This window comes from Oncorhynchus nerka, linkage group LG24, assembly GCF_034236695.1.
Source record: "Oncorhynchus nerka isolate Pitt River linkage group LG24, Oner_Uvic_2.0, whole genome shotgun sequence".
Taxonomy (NCBI): domain Eukaryota; kingdom Metazoa; phylum Chordata; class Actinopteri; order Salmoniformes; family Salmonidae; genus Oncorhynchus; species Oncorhynchus nerka.
In genome coordinates, this window is record NC_088419.1 from 37,826,217 (window position 1) to 37,841,101 (window position 14,885).

At 44.2% G+C, this 14,885-nt stretch overlaps 1 protein-coding gene across 3 annotated transcripts in view; it reads right to left on the bottom strand.

Annotated features, from left to right (window-relative positions):
- Nucleotides 1-219: 219 nt before the first annotated feature.
- The window catches only part of LOC115107946 (leucine-rich repeat transmembrane protein FLRT2-like), a 116,110-nt gene continuing 101,444 nt past the window's right edge, over nucleotides 220-14,885 (bottom strand). For 2 of the 3 annotated variants that reach the window (XR_010460889.1, XR_010460888.1), the window contains one exon: nucleotides 220-1,290. The gene's annotated coding sequence lies outside the window, so the exon portion shown is untranslated. The remainder of the gene's footprint in view (nucleotides 1,291-14,885) is intronic. The other variant, XR_010460890.1, reaches the window with a different exon arrangement.

Here is a 14,885-nt window from a genome sequence, read left to right on the forward strand (position 1 = left end):
AGATGAGGGTCACAGAGCTAAAGCTCATGTCAATACATTGCATTCAATTGGAAAATATGAGATTCACCCAAATTATGATTGTCAATACTTTCCAGTCTATAGGAAAATATTATTATTACACATTGCATTCAATGCAAAAAGAAAAGTCTCATGGTTGAAGCTCATGTCAATCAATTTCAATCAATGTGAAAAGATGTACTTCACCTAATGATGCTCATGTCAATACATTTGCTTTTAATCAAATCAAATTTTATTGGTCACATACACGTGGTTAGCATGTTTTTGCAGGTATAGCGAAATGCTTGTGTTTCTAGCTCCGATAGTGCAGTAATATCTAACAAGTAATATCTAAAAAATACACAACATATTCCCAATACACACAAATCCAAGTTGGAATGAATTATATACACATGAATGAGTTATGTCAGAGCGGAACGGACTAAGATACAGTAGAATAGTATAGAAAAACAGTATATACATACGAAATGAGTAATGCAAGATATATAAGAATTGAGATATCGTAGAATAGTATAGAAAACAGTATATACTTATGAGATGAGTAATGCCAGAAGTAAACATTAAGTGACTAAGATACCGTAGAATAGTATAGAATACAATATATGAGATGAGTAATTCCAGATATGTAAACATTATTAAGTGACTAGTGTTCAATTCCTTAAAGTGGCCAGTAATTCCTAGTCTATGCCTATATGCAGCAGCCTCTAATGTGCTAGTGATGGCTGTTTAACAGTCTGATGGCCTTGAGATTGAAGCTGTTTTTCAGTCTCTCGGGCCCAGCTTTGATGCACCTGTACTGACCTCGCCTTCTGGATGATAGCGGGGTGAACAGTGGCTCGGGTGGTTGATGTCCTTGAGAATCTTTTTGGCCTTCCTGTGACATCGGGTGCTGTAGGTGTCCTGGAGGGCAGGTAGTTTGCCCTCAGTGATGCGTAATGTGTAGAGTAATGCTACAGACTTTGCGGTGCAACAGAAAGATCAGTTAGGTTTACCCCAAATCTAGCAGTAAGTTTCAATTGTGCATCTGTGGAGTTGAGTGGAGGTGATGTTTCCTACCTTCACCACCTGGGGGCGGCCCGTCAGGAAGTCAAGATTCCAGTTGAAAAGGGCGGGGTTCCGACCCAGGGCCTCGAACTTAATGATGAGCTTGAAGGGTACTATGGTGTTGAATGCTGAGCTATAGTTAATAAACAGAATTCTTACATAGGTTTCCTCTTGTCCAGATTGGATAGGGCAGTGTGTAGAGTGGTGGCAATTGCATCATCTGTGGATCTATTGGGGCAGAAAGGAAATTCATTTTAAATTTTCCCCCCACAAGTGACTCGTCTAAAGGTAACCCATACAAACAAAAGGAAGTATGGAGGTACTGTAGATTTGTGACTCAAATAATATGGGGTTAAACATGTATAACAAAAAGGTTAAAATATTTCCAGAGCTTTTATCTCCTAGATATAGGACACACACTTTAAAACCGTATTCCTTATGATACATGTTTTTACTGTCATTTTTTAAACCATTTAATAATGTGTTATTAAATATGTTTCTATTGGCTATAGTAGTAAAGGCCAAATTCAATATTCTATCAAAAAATGATTTACATTTTGGGGGGATACCTAAAGGGGTCCTGAAATTCAAAACCAAATAGCTAAATGATCCATGGTTAGATTTTTTGAGGTTAAGCTTTGTTAGTGTTAGGGTGGAGCCGGAAGTGGACGTGAAGGTGGGTTACGGTTAAGGTTAGGAATGTGGAATAGGGTTAGGGTCTCAACTTTAGACATAACCCTAACCTTAATCCAATTAAGAATGAATGAATCTGCCCCTCCCCCCACTACATGGTAGAAGGTACGCCTCACTTGAAGCCTGACCTAGAGTTAATGTGTTAATCTTCAGAACGGTTGAGGCTGGAAGCAAAATTCACATGTGATCATTCAACAGACGCTCCCGATGAACGCAAGCCTACAGCTGAACTCCTGAACACCTGAAGCCTACACCTCAACTTTTCACAGTAAAAACTTGGTCCCACAGAGAACAAGGTTTTTCTTTCATAAAAAAAAAACATTATCTGCAGCCCTCACATAACCATGACTCCCCCATGGACTGCAATTGAGCTAGCTAACCGTCCTTCCACACAACCCATCGTGATCTTGTAGGGATGCCCTGTGTTGAGGTTCAGCTTCCTGTGGCAACAGGAAGTGGCTTAATTCATTCTCAACAGGTATTTTATTCTCTCCCTGCAGTTACACAAAAACACTGTCTTCCATCCTCTGCAGAATGGTCAATTCCTAATGTAAAAACTTAACTCGGGGCATTGTTAAAGAGTGTCCCCAGGAAGCAATACATTTCAGCTTCCTGCAACTACAGAACGTGGCTTAATTGGAGGTCATAGGGGAGGTTTCCAAAGGGTTACAAAGGTTGAATCTTTCAAAATTGTACATATTTGACCCTGCATATGACATTTGAAGTCAATCAACCCAAAATAATTGTTGACCTCCATTGGACACAATGGTCTTGCAGTTCTAGAAACTAAGAGCCTTGTTAGAATTAATTCTGAAGAGGATATTGGTCAACAAAACAAAAATGTTTGATTTGAAACTTGTAACTGTCTGCCTGTCTGTCTGTGTGTCTGCCTGCCTGCATGTCTGCCTGTCTTTCTGTAAAATCATTTTTTATCATAATTGTAACATCAGTCAAAACACCTCAAAACAAGACATGGTATCAAGAACAGGATATAACTAGCTGAAACGAGCCACCTACGATTCCCCACATGACAGCTTCTTGATATTGTTGCTAGCTATCTGGTCATATATCACATAACACACTGCCTTCTGCCCTATTGAAGCGTGTGCATTGTTTTTGTGACGTTGTCAGCTAACCCCTCTATGTGTCATAGAGGAGGGAGAGGCAAAGAGAGAGAGATGAGAAGATAGGAAGGGAGTAGGGGGAGAGAGAGAAGGGAGAGAGAGTGAAGGTGGGAGGGGGAGAGATAGGAGAGAGTCAGACAGAGATGATAGAGAGGATGGAGAGAGAGATGTAAGGAGAAGGGAGAGAGAAGTAGAGAGTGAGGGAAGGAGGGGGATAGAGGAGAGAGATAAAGGGAGAGAGTGGGAAGAAAGAGGAGGGAGAAAGAGAGATAGGTGAGGGAGGGAGAGATGGAAGCAGAGCAAGAGAGAGAAGAGAAGGGGAGGGGATAAAGAGGAGGTAGAGAGAGAGAGATGTATGTCTGTCTGTGAGTTTATATGTCTGTTTGCCTGTTTGCCTGTCTGTCTGTCCGTCCGTCCGTCCGTCTGTCGGTCTGTCTGTTCCATGGCGGGAGACGCAAGCTATGAAGGAAGGACAGCGACAACATTTTTTGGGGGCAGCACATGGGGTGGGCGGCGGAGCTGAGGAGTGAGTCAGAGAACGTTGAGGAGTTATTGGATAAATTTGAGGAGAGTGAACGGAGGGGAGAGTTAGAGACCTTCGAGGAGTTGTTGGATAAATTGGAGGAGAGTGAAGTGAGAGAGCTGTTGGTTTGGAGTAGTATGCACGGCATTCGCCCTGAGGAGCGTGTTAGCCGTCCGATGCCACCTGAGTCAGCTCCCAGTACTCATCCTGAGAAGTGTGTTAAAGATCCGGTACAATTGATGCCGTTTCCAGTGCGCCTTCACAGCCCAGTACGTCCTGTGACAGCTCCTCGTACTTGTCGTGCGAAGTGTGTTAAAGTTCGGGTACAATTAATGCCGGCTATACGCACCAGGTCGCCAGTGTGCCTTCACAGCCCAGTATGTCCTGTGCCAGCTCCTCGCACTTACCAGGCGAGGTGTGTTAATCGAACTGGTACCATTAATGCCGGCTATATGCACCAGGTCTCCAGTCCGTCTCCACAGCCCGGTACATACTGTGCCTTCTCCTTTCACTCTCCCTGAAGTGCGTGTCCCCAGTCCACTACGTCCTGTGCCTGCTTCTCTCACTCTCCCTCAAGTGCCTGTTCGCAGTCAGGTACGTCCTGTGCCTGCTACTCGCACTCTCCCTGAAGTGCGTGTCCCCAGTCAGGTACGTCCTGTGCCTGCTCCCCGCACTCGCCCTGAAGTACGTGTCCCCAGTCCACTACGTCCTGTGCCTGCTACTCGCACTCTCCCTGAAGTACGTGTCCCCAGTCAGGTACGTCCTGTGCCTGCTCCCCGCACTCTCCCTGAAGTGCGTGTCCCCAGTCCACTACGTCCTGTGCCTGCTACTCGCACTCTCCCTGAAGTGCGTGTCCTCAGTCAGGTACGTCCTGTGCCTGCTACTCGCACTCTCCCTCAAGTGCGTGTTCGCAGTCAGGTACGTCCTGTGCCAACTCCCCGCACTCGCCCTGAAGTACGTGTCACTAGTCAGGTACGTCCTGTGCCAGCTCCCCGCACTCGCCCTGAAGTACGTGTCACTAGTCAGGTACGTCCGGTGCCAGCTCCCCGCACTCGCCCTGAAGTACGTGTCACTAGTCCGGTGCCACCTGTACCGGCCCCACGCATCAGAACTCCAGTGCGCCTCCCCAGTCCAGTACGTCCTGTGCCTCCTCCCTGCACTCGCCCTGAAGTGCATGTCACCAGCCCGGTACCACCAGTGCCGGCCCCACGCACCAGGCTTCCTGCGACGATCCCCAGTCCAGAGCTTCCGGCGATGGTTCCCAGTCCTGAGCTTCCGGCGACGGTTCCCAGTCCAGAGCTTCCGGCAACAGTTCCCAGTCCAGAGCTTCCGGCGACAGTTCCCAGTCCAGAGCTTCCGGCAACAGTTCCCAGTCCAGAGCTTCCGGCGACGTTTCACAGTCCGAAACCTCCAACGACGGTCCACAGTCCGGAACCGCCAACGACGGTCCACAGTTCGGAACCTCCTGAGATGGTCCACAGTCCGGGAACCTCCTGAGATGGTCCACAGTCCGGATCCTCCTGAGATGGTCCACAGTCCGGAACCTCCTGATACGGTCCACGGTCCGGAACCTCCTAAGACGGTCAACGGTTCGAAACCTCCAGCTCCATGGCTGGAGCATTCCCCTGCGCCGATGCCCAGTCTAAGCATGGCGTCCAGTCCAACTCTAAGGCCAGAGTCATCTTCTGCGTTGGTGCCCAGTCCAGGCACAGCGTCCAGGCACAGCGTCCAGTCCCGCTCCATGGCGGAAGCCTTCCCCTGCACCGGTGCCCAGTCCAGACAAAGTGTTCAGCCTGGGTCCATGGCTGGATCCGCAGGATGAGCGGGTACTTCGTCCCGCACTAGAGCCACCCCCGATGCTGGTGGATGAGCGGGTACTTCGTCCCGCACTAGAGCCACCCCCGATGCTGGTGGATGAGCGGGTACTTTGTCCCGCACTAGAGCCACCCCCGATGCTGGTGGATGAGCGGGTACTTTGTCCCGCACTAGAGCCACCCCTGATGCTGGTGGATGAGCGGGTACTTCGTCCCGCACTAGAGCCACCACCAATGCTGGTGGATGAGCGGGTACTTCGTCCCGCACTAGAGCCGCCCCCGATGCTGGTGGATGAGCGGGTACTTCGCCCCGCACTAGAGCCACCCCCGATGCTGGTGGATGAGCGGGTACTTCGTCCCGCACTAGAGCCGCCCCCGATGCTGGTGGATGAGCGGGTACTTCGTCCCGCACTAGAGCCGCCCCCGATGCTGGTGGATGAGCGGGTACTTCGTCCCACACTAGAGCCGCCACCGACACTAGACACCCCCCCTAACCCTCCCTTTTTTGTTCCAGGTTTTGCGGTCGGAGTCCACACCTTTAGGGGTGGGGGTACTGTCACGTCCTGACCATAGAAAGCCTGTATTTTCAATGGTAGAGTAGGTCAGGGCGTGACTAGGGGTGTTTAGTCTAGTTTATTATTTCTATGTGGGGTTCTAGGTTTATTTTTCTATGTTGGTGTTTGTGTATGATTCCCAATTAGAGGCAGCTGGTTATCGTTGTCTCTAATTGGGGATCATACTTAAGTTGCATTTTCCACCTGTGGGTTATGGGATATTGTTTATGTTTAGTTGCCTGATCGCACTGCATTGTCGTCATGGTTAGTTTATTCTTTTTTTATTTTTTTATTTACTTAAGTTTCACTTTATTCATTAAAAGTATGTGGAACTCAAAGAACGCTGCGCCTTGGTCCGACCATCATTATTACGAACGTTGTGACATATTAAATGCAGTGAATTGACAAAATCGAATGCTGTGACACATTTATTTCCCATTGTATGCAATGTATTGACGTAAGCATCAAGTGTTTGAAGCTCTTCTTTTCCTATTTGACTGCAATATATTGACATAATCATTCATTTGTTGACACTCATCTTTTCTCAATGAATGCAATTTATTGACATAAGAATCAATTCGTTGACTCATCCTCTCCCATTAACTTTAAATGTTTTGCCATAAGAGTCAATTGTTTAACACTCATATTTTCCCATTGAATGCAATGTATTGACATCAGACTGAACCCTGGGACACATTTCTTTTCCCATCGTATGCAATGTATTGACCTAAGCATCTATTTGTTGACGCTCATCTTCTCCCTTTGACTTGAACTGTTTCGGCACTCATCTTCTAATGATTGCAATGTGTTGTCCGAAGCAGCAATTTGTTGATTCTCACCTTTCCCTATTGTCCCCTCAAAGCCTGATGGGAGCATGACCAAATTGGCATAGGCTTCAACCCATTGAAGCTTATCTCTTAACTCATAAACATGACAGGATGAGGTTTCGAGGCTGATAATGGTCTCGACACTCAGGATTTTCCTCACTCATTTCAATGACAGCAATCGATCAGGCTAGATTGTTCCATGTCATATAAAACAAGCCATGAGAGTGCATTGGTAAAGTACTATTGAGTGGATATACTATTGAGTGCATGTCGGCTGCCAGTTCGGAAGTTTTTATAAAGGCTTATACAAGAGCATGTGAAAAATGTCACATTGAAACTGGTACTGACCTTGCATATAGCGTATATTCTCGTGTGCTCTTTATGGATGTTCTATTTCTTTACCTTTGATAGTGAATACTGCATTGTTAAGGAAATGCTTGCAAGTAAGTCTTTCACTGTACTGATTACATCCCGTGCACATGACAAATTCACTTGGATTTGGTTTATGAGCAGCTATTAACACCTATGTTGTGCGTTATAATTCCACTATACATAGCTCATGAGGTTTATATACAGCATGTGCTTATAATGCATTATGAAGAGGGTAGTCATCAATAAGTGTTACCGTAGTAACCGGTGGGTTTAGGAGTCATGTGAGGACAACCTGTATAGGTCTGTATGAAGGGGGGTGGACACAGGTTGTCGTGTGACTTCTGTGATTGTAATGAAGGTGGGAGTGCTTGAAATGATAGCTCTGTGTACTGGAGAGAGACAGAGCAGCTGTGAAAAGAGGGAACAGATTGAAAAGTGAGGGTTCTGCAGCCCCACTGCTTAGTTACAGAGGGGAAAGAAAGAAAGAATAGAAAAAAAATCCCATTTGCTTTTTCTATTGGGAAGCAAGCACAGCCGCCTTTGTTTCATGCACCTGCAGAGGCTGATTAATTTGAACCTTGAAATTCAAACAAGCCTAAACAACATAAAAACAAACAAGGCTCTTATAAAAGTACAGAGCAGATTTATTGGCCCAACAAAAAATTAATTGTGTTTGCTATATTGTTACAATTTAATTTGACAAACAATTTGCCCGGGGTTCCAATTTGGCAGCGCCAGACTAGGCAGGCGACATCATCATATTTTCCTTTCCATGACGTTGGAAGTCTGGCTTGAGCCCTTCTATACATGCATTTTAAAAAGGCTAGAGAGACAATTGTCAATAAGATTTCTTGAGGACAGTATTTTGGGAAGGAAAATGGTTGGCATTGTTTCTGTGTTGCCTATCAACCAGTTCATCACTTGTGGAATTGCATATTGCAAATGTATTTTGAATGAATAAAGAGAGTGAGAGAGACAATAGATATGTGTTGTCGATTCAGAACACTATACTACTTGTTGACAATGTGCAAATGTGGTGTGCCACATTCTGATCATGTCTTTTATCCCTCTTGCATTCTGTTTAACATATCTAACTTAATAGTACTGTATATAAGCATATGAATATGTATATATGAATAGTGTGTCAATAGTATTTTTGTTGTCTCTTGGTGTATTTCCAATATATAACTCTTATTTTATGTAATTTTTTGTATTTTGAACTTAATGGCATATCTTGTTTTCTTGTCTATAACTGTTCTGTACATTTTATGTGAACCTCAGGAAGAGTAGCTGCTGCATGTGCAGTAGCTAATGTGGATCCTATTAAAGTAAACTAAACTGTTATGGATTTAAGGATGTGTTCAGAACCAGCGCTGGAAAAAGTACTAAATTATTATACTTGAATTAAAGTAAAAATTTAAGTAAAAAGTCAAAGTAAAGATACCTTAAAAAAGTGCAAATGTTAGCTTAGTAAAACCCCTAGGTGGTTAAATGTAACAACAAAAAGCCATTTATATGGTTTTTGAACATTATAATTTGTTACATGCATGATTGCTGTACTTTTAGTTTATGGTTGACGCAGCTTGTTGGCCATTACACAATCAGTGTTTCTCAATGAGTTTAAAGCATTTGAATGCGTCCAACAGAGAGCCACATTAATTCACATAAATACTCATTATAAATGTTGATGGAAATTCAAGTGTTCTGCATGGAACTTTAGATACACTTCTCCTTAATGCAACCGCTGTGTTTCAAAAGACTTTACGGAAAAAGCATAATCTGAGAACAGCGCTCAGAGCCCAAACCAGCTAGAGAAATATCCGCCATGTTGGGTAGTCAACATTAGTCAGAAATAGCATTATAATTATTCCCTTACCTTTGATGATCTTCATCAGAATGCACTCCCAGGAATCACTGTTCCACAATAAATGCTTGTTTTGTTCGATTATGTCCAAATAGCTTCTTTTGTTAGGGCGTTTGGTAAACAAATCCAAAAGCGCGTTCAGGTCCAGTCGGACGAAAAGTTCAAAAAGTTATATTACAGGTCGAGGAAACTTGTCAAACTAAGTACAGAATCAATCTTTAGGATGCTTTTATCGTAAATATTCAGTAATGTTCCAACCAGAGAATTCCATTGCCTGTAGAAAAGCAATGGAACGAGAGATACCTCTCATGTGAAATGCACGTGACTAAGAACGAGGCTGCTGGCAGACCCCATAGTCAAACAGCTCCCATCCGGACCCCCTTCACACGAGCAGCCTGAAACAATGTTCTAAAGATGGTTGACATCTAGTGGAAGTGCATAAATAACCCATATCCCACTGTGAATTCGATAGGGGCTGAGTTCAAAAACTACAAACCTCAGATTTCCCACTTCCTGTTTGGATTTTTTCTCAGGTTTTTGCCTGCCATATGAGTTCTGTTATACTCACAGATATCATTCAAACAGTTTTCTATCCAATACTAATAATAATATTAATATATTAGTATCTGGGACTGAGTAGGAGGCAGTTCACTCTGGGCACGCTATTCATCCAAAAGTGAAAATGCTGCCCCCTATCCTAAAGAAGTTAACTGCCTTGTTCAGGGGCAAGATGACAGATTTTGACCTTGTCAGCTTGGATATTTGATCTTGCAACCTTTCGGTTACTAGTCCAACGCTCTAACCACTAGGCTAACTGCTGCCCCAAGTGAGCTGGACATGCTGAGAGATAAGTTTGGATTGGTCTACCATATAGCACACGTTTGTCTATTGGAGCTGGTCAGTATGTTAAGGTAATCGTGTCAAACACGGCAATTATTTAAATATTGTGTAGTAAAACTGCATAAACCTAATGTCAAGCTAAAGTGTAGCTAACGTTATGTGTATGCTCTCCACTTTCTGGAGGACCAAGTTTTGAAATCAGTGGAATTCAAGTATGATAGCTAAGGAGAACACCAGTCTGCATTACATCGTCAAACTAAGGAAACCATGCATGGCATCAGACAGGAGATGCATCCAACCATTAAGTATACAGTTAAGATCTTCAGATATTGCACATTTTTAATTTTGACAGATAGTGGTTTAATTTCAAGTGTGCTGTTAGCTAGCTAATGTTAGCTGGCTGAGTTGCTAGCTAACGTTATGTGTATGATCATATTCTTTGTATCTCAGACACATTTGCTTGACTAGTTATAGCCCGCACCTGCCCGCCGGTCCAGCCTCACTACTCTGGACGTTTCTGACTTAGAATATGTGGACAACTACAAATACCTAGGTGTATTAAACATCTCATTTCCAAAATTAAATCTAGAATTGGCTTCCTCTTTCGCAACAAAGCATCCTTCACTCATGCTGCCAAACATACCCTTGTAAAACTGACCACCCTTCCGATCCTCGACTTCGGCGATATCATTTACAAAATAGCCTCCACCACTCTACTCAACAAATTAGATGCAGTATATCACAGTGCCATCCGTTTTGTCACCAAAGCCCCATACACTACCCACCACTGCGACCTGTATGCTCTCGTAGGCTGGCCCGGGCTTCATACTCGTCGCCAAACACACCGGCTCCAGGTCATCTACAAGTCTCTGCTAGGTAAAGCCCCGCCTTATCTCAGCTCACTGGTCACCATAGCAGCACCCACCCATAGTACGTGCTCCAGCAGGTCTATCTCACTGGTCACCCCCAAAGCCAATTCTTCTTTTAGCCGACTCTTCCAGTTCTCTGCTGCCAATGACTGGAACGAACTGCAAAAATCTCTGAAGCTGGAGACTCTTACCTCCCCCACTAGCTTTAAGCACCAGCTGTCAGAGCAGCTCACAGATCACTGCACCTGTACATAGCTCATCTGTAAATAGCCCATCCAGTCTACCTCCTCATTTAAACGTGTTAACCCTCGCAAGGCTGCAGGCCCAGATGGCATCCCCAGCCACGTCCTCAGGGCATGCGCAGACCAGCTGGCTGGTGTATTTACGGACATATTCAATCAATCCTTATCCCAGTCTGCTGTTCCCACATGCTTCAACAGGGCCACCATTGTTCCTGTTCCCAAGAAAGCTAAGGTAACTGAGTTTTGAGAGACTAGTCAAGGACAATATCACCTGACACCCTAGACCCACTCCACTTTGCTTACCGACCCAAGAGGTCCACAGACGACGCAATCGCAACCACACTGCACACTGCCCTAACCCATCTGGACAAGAGGAATACATACGTGAGAATGCTGTTCATCGACAACAGCTCAGCATTTAACACCATAGTACCCTCCAAACTCATCATCAAGCTCGAGACCCTGGGTCTTAACCCTGGGTCTCGAACCCGCCCTGTGCAACTGGATATTGGACTTTCTGACGGGCCGCCCCCAGGTGGTAATGGTAGGTAACAACATCTCCATCCTGCTGATCCTCAACACTGGGTCCCACAAGGGTACGTTCTGAGCCCTCTCCTGTTCTCCCTGTTTACCCACAACTGCTTGGCCATGCACGTCTCCAACTCAATCATCAAGTTTGCAGACGACACAACAGTGGTAGGCTTGATTACCAACAATGACGAGACAGCCTACAGGGAGGAGGTGAGGGCCCTCGGAGTGTGGTGTCAAGAAAATAACCTCACATTCAACGTCAACAAAACAAAGGAGATGATCGTGAACTTCAGGAAACAGCAGAGGGAGCACCCCCCTATCCACATCGATGGGACAGTAGTGGAGAGGGTAGTGTGCTTTAAGTTCCTCGGCGTACACATCGCGGCCAAACTGAATTGGTCCACCCACACAGACAGCGTGATGAAGAAGGCGCAGCAGCGCCTCTTCAACCTCAGGAGGCTGAAGAAATTTGGCTTGTCACCAAAAGCACTCAAAAAACTTTTATAGATGCACAATCAAGAGCATCCTGACGGGCTGTATCACCGCCTGGTACAGCAACTGCTCCGCCCACAACTGTAAGGCTCTCCAGAGGGTAGTGAGGTCTGCACAATGCATCACCGGGGGCAAACTACCTGCCCTCCAGGACACCTACACCACCCGATGTCACAGGAAGGCCATAAAGATCATCAAGGACAACAACCGCCACTGCCTGTTCACCCCGCTATCATCCAGAAGGCGAGGTCGGTACAGGTGCATCAAAGCAGGGACCAAGAGACTGAAAAACAGCTTCTATCTCAAGGCCATCAGACTGTTAAACAGCCACCACTAACATTGAGTGGCTGCTGCCAACATACTGACTCAATTGGAAAAATGCATGTAAAAAATGTACATACCCTACATTACTCATCTCATATGCATACTGACTCAACTCCAACCACTTTAACCTGTTGCGACGAGCAATCCCGTACCCGGGATCCTATTTATAGCCTCAAGCTCATTACCATAACGCAACGTTAACTATTCATGAAAATCGCAAATGAAATGAAATAAATATATTAGCTCTCAAGCTTACCCTTTTGTTAACAACACTGTCATCTCAGAGTTTCAAAATATGCTTTTGAACCATAGCTAAACAAGCATTTGTGTAAGAGTATTGATAGCCTAGCATAATATTAAGCCTAGCATTCAGCATGCAACATTTTCACAAAAACAAGAAAAGCATTCAAATAAAATCATTTACCTTTGAAGAACTTCAGATGTTTTCAATGAGGAGACTCTCAATTAGATAGCAAATGTTCAGTTTTTCCAAAAAGATTATTTGTGTAGGACAAATCGCTCCGTTTTGTTCATCACGTTTGGGTAAGAAAAACCCCGAAAATTAAGTCATTACAACGCAAACTTTTTTCCAAATTAACTCCATAATATCGACAGAAACATGGCAAACGTTGTTTAGAATCAAGCCTCAAGGTGTTTTTCACATATCTATCGATGATAAATCATTCGTGGCAGTTTGGTTTCTCCTCTGAAGAAAATGGAACGCGCATGGACCTGGAGATTACGCAATAATTTCGACGGAGGACACCGGGCGGACACCTGGTAAATGTAGTCTCTTATGGTCAATCTTCCAATGATATGCCTACAAATACGTCACAATGCTGCAGACACCTTGGGGAAACGACAGAAAGTGCAGGCTCATTCCTGGCCCATTCACAGCCATATAAGGAGACATTGGAACACAGGGCATTCAAAATCTGGACCATTTCCTGTATGAAATTTCATCTTGGTTTCGCCTGTAGCATTAGTTCTGGGGCACTCACAGATAATATCTTTGCAGTTTTGGAAACGTCAGAGTTTTTTCTTTCCAAAGCTGTCAATTACATGCATAGTCGAGCATCTTTTTGTGACAAAATATCTTGTTTAAAACGGGAACGTTTTTTATCCAAAAATTAAAAGAGCGCCCCCTATCTCGAAGTTAATATTGGAAAAATTGATGTAAAAAATGTACATACCCTACATTACTCATCTCATATGTATATATATTGTACTCTGTTCCATCTACTGCATCTTGCCATCTTTATGTAATACATGTATCACTAGCCACTTTAAACAATGCCATTTTTATATGTTTACATACCCTACATTACTCATCTCATATGTATATACTGTACTCGATACCATCTACTGCATCTTGCCTATGTCGTTCTGTACCATCACTCATTCATGTATCTTTATGTACATATTCTTCCTCCCTTTACACTTGCGTGTATAACTTTTTATGGCTGCAGTGGCAGTATTGAGTAGCTTGGATGTAAATGGCCAGCTCCTCAGTCTTAGTTGCTAATATATGCATATTATTATTAGTATTGGATAGAAAACACTCTGAGGTTTCTAAAACTGCTTGAATTATGTCTGTGAGTATAACAGAACTCATATTGCAGGCAAAAACCTGAGAAATTCCACTTCCTGTTTGTACTTTTTCTGGGGGTGGCAGATTTTCAACCAAGCTCTCATTGAAATTACAGCGAGATATGGATGAGTTTTCACTTCCTACGCCTTCCACTAGATGTCAACAGTCAATAGAACTTTGTCTGATGACTCTAATGTGAAGGGGGGTCGAATGAGACAGGAAATAGTCACCACTGCCACAAGTTGACTATGCTTTCACCATGTGCGTTCACAGGGAAGGACCTGCTTTCCACCAGTCATCTGAAGTCATTCTAATTCTCCGGTTGGAATGTTATTCAAGATATATGTAAACAACATTCTAAAGATTGATTCAGTACATCGTTTGACATGTTTCTACTGACTGTTACAGAACTTTTGGACATTTCGTCACATTATAGTGGACGCGTTTTGTGACTTTGGAATTGTTTACCAAACGCGCTAACCAAAGTAGCTAATTGGACATAAATAACGGACATTTTCGAACAAATCAAGCATTTATTGTGGGACCTGGGATTCCTAGGACTGCATTCTGATGAAGTTCATCAAAGGTAAGGAAACATTTATCATGTATTTTCTGGTTTCTGTTGACTCAAACATGGCTGCTAATTTGGCTATTGTTCTGAGCTCCGTCTCAGATTATTGCATGGGTTGCTTTTTCCGTAAACCTTTTTTGAAATCTGACACAGCGGTTGCATTAAGGAGAGGTATATATATAATTCCATGTGTATCATCTACATTTATGATGAGTATTTCTGTTGAAACGATGTGGCTATGCAAAATCACTTGATGGTTTTGGAACTAGTGAATCTAATACGCCAATGTAAACTCAGATTTTTGTATATAAATTTGAACTTTATCAAACAAAACATGCATGTATTGTGTAACATGAAGTCCTATGAGTGTCATCTGATGAAGGGGCGATGCACAATTGGCCTAGCGTCGTCCGGGTTAGGGAGGGCTTGGCCGGTAGGGATATCCTTGTCTCATCGCGCACCAGCGACTCCTGTGGCGGGCCGGGCGCAGTGCGCCCTAACCAAGGTTGCCAGGTGCACGGTGTTTCCTCCGACACATTGGTGCAGCTGGCTTCTGGGTTGGATGCGCGCTGTGTTAAGAAGCAGTGCGGCT